The 2,500-nt window shown below is 34.7% G+C and overlaps 1 pseudogene; it reads left to right on the top strand.

The window, feature by feature from the left end:
• Positions 1-2,500, top strand: part of LOC142919082 (28S ribosomal RNA) — a 9,034-nt pseudogene that overhangs the window by 4,228 nt on the left and 2,306 nt on the right.

Consider the following 2,500-nt stretch of genomic DNA (forward strand, 5'->3'; position numbering starts at 1 on the left):
ACTCGTCCGATGCTATCACCCGTAATATTGTGTCCTCGCATGGTATGGAGGAAGAATACCGTAATTTGTGGGTACGAGCAGGGGGTGACAGTGATGCAATCCCAACATTCGTTCTCAGGGACTCGGTGTCAAAAGAACCTGTATATCCGAGACCCTGCGATTGGAGGGAGCATGAATTTCAGAGATGGTGCGAAAAGCCGGTTCAAGGAAGGGGCATTGTAAACTTTGCGCATGATAGAATCAGTAATGCTTGGTTGAGGCCATGGTGCGGCTTTAAACAATGCTTCTTTATCGCAGCACTACAACTAAGGGCAAATATTTACCCAACAAGAGAAAGCTTGAACAGAGGCAGAGATGGGGCCTTACGTTCCTGCAGGAAATGCTCTGCCAGACTCGAGTCCCTTTCGCACATTCTCGGTCAATGTCCTGCAGTACAGAAAGCAAGAATTGCGCGACACAACAAGATCAGTAACATTCTGGCAGACGAAGCGGCTAGATTGGGCTGGTCTGTATACAAAGAGCCACGGTTCATATCCGAGACGGGAGAGATGAGAAAGCCTGACCTCGTGTTTGCAAAAGATGAGGAGGCGGTTGTGATCGATGTCACCGTCCGTTTTGAGCTTTCAAAGAATACCTTGTCAGATGCTGCCTCGCACAAAGTTTCGTACTATACCCCTCTTGGTGATCAAGTCAAAGTGCTGACGAAGGCTAGCAAGGTCACATTCTTTGGATTCCCGGTTGGGGCAAGAGGAAAGTGGCCCCTTGAGAATAACGAGGTACTTACCTCCCTGGGCCTGACCAAACCCAGAACGACATCACTGGCCAAGATGATTTCCCGCAGAACGCTGCTTTTCTCTCTTGATATTCTGAGAATGTTCTGTGGAAATTATGCGGTCTATGAACAGTCATAGACAACCTCCGAAACAAATAATAGTTTTGTTTTAAGATGTCATTTGTTTTAGATTGATTTTGTTATTTTCGAAGGTGAAGTCGGTTTTTATTTCATTTTACTATTTTCCACAATTTAGATTGTTATTTTCCAAGACGAAGTCTTGGTTCTTTTTTTTTATTGTTAGTTTTTTTTTTTAACACGTCGTATTTGTTACTTTAGAGCTTAGAGGGGACTTTATTTTCGCCTTACTATTTTCTGCCTACAAAGAAGATTAAAAATAAGCTTTTTTCAAGATGGTTTTGTTATTTTCCAAGGTGAAGTCTTGGTATTCTTATTTTACTATTTTCCATAAAGAAGACCTTTCTTTTAGATTTTGTTATTTTCCAAGACGAAGACTTGGTATTTTTATTATATTGCTATTTTTTACACGAAGCTTATTCAAGAGCACTTATATAGATTAGACTTTGTTATTTTAATTCTTTATTTTTGGACTACATCAGTTCGAGAGTCCTGTAACTTACTATTTTCTGCCTACAAAGAAGATTAGAAATAAGCTTTATTTAAGATGTTTTAGATTAGATTTTGTTATTTTCCAAGGTGAAGTCTTGGTTTTTTTTATTTTACTATTTTCCACAAAGAAGACTTTTCTTTTCTTTTAGATTTTGTTATTTTCCAAGACGAAGACTTGGTATTTTTTTTGTTATTTTTTACAGGAAGCTTTATTCAAGAGCACTTATATAGATTAGACTTTGTTATTTTAATTCTTTATTTTTGCACTACATCAGTTCGAGAGAAGACTACAAACCAGCTTTATTTAAGATGTTTTAGATTAGATTTTGTTATTTTCCAAGGTGAAGTCTTGGTTTTTTATTTTACTATTTTCCACAAAGAAGACTTTTCTTTTAGATTTTGTTATTTTCCAAGACGAAGACTTGGTATTTTTTTATTGCTATTTTTTTACACGAAGCCTATTCAAGAGCACTTATATAGATTAGACTTTGTTATTTTAATTCTTTATTTTTGGACTACATCAGTTCGAGAGTCCTGTAACTTACTATTTTCTGCCTACAAAGAAGATTACAAATAAGCTTTATTTAAGATGTTTTAGATTAGATTTTGTTATTTTCCAAGGTGAAGTCTTGGTTTTTTTTATTTTACTATTTTCCACAAAGAAGACTTCTTTTCTTTTAGATTTTGTTATTTTCCAAGACGAAGACTTGGTTTTTTTTTATATTGCTATTTTTTTTTTACACTGCTTTATTCAAGAGCGCTTATATAGATTAGACTTTGTTATTTTAATTCTTTATTTTTGGAATACATCAGTTTGAGAGTCCTGTAACGTACTATTTTCTGCCTACAAAGAAGACTACAGACAAGCTTTATTTAAGATGTTTTAGATTAGATTTTGTTATTTTCCAAGGTGAAGACTTGGTTTTTTTATTTTACTATTTTCCACAAAGAAGATTTTTCTTTTAGATTTTGTTATTTTCCAAGACGAAGACTTGGTATTTTTTTTTATTGCTAGTTTTTTTTATATGTTACTTCAGAACATAGAGAGGACTTTATTTTTACCTTACTATTTTCTGCCTTCAAAGAAGATTAAAAATA

Source organism: Petromyzon marinus, unplaced genomic scaffold (genome assembly GCF_048934315.1).
Source record: "Petromyzon marinus isolate PM22_M1 ecotype Great Lakes invasive population unplaced genomic scaffold, UKy_Petmar_22M1.pri1.0 PM_G_Scaffold_6, whole genome shotgun sequence".
NCBI lineage: Eukaryota > Metazoa > Chordata > Hyperoartia > Petromyzontiformes > Petromyzontidae > Petromyzon > Petromyzon marinus.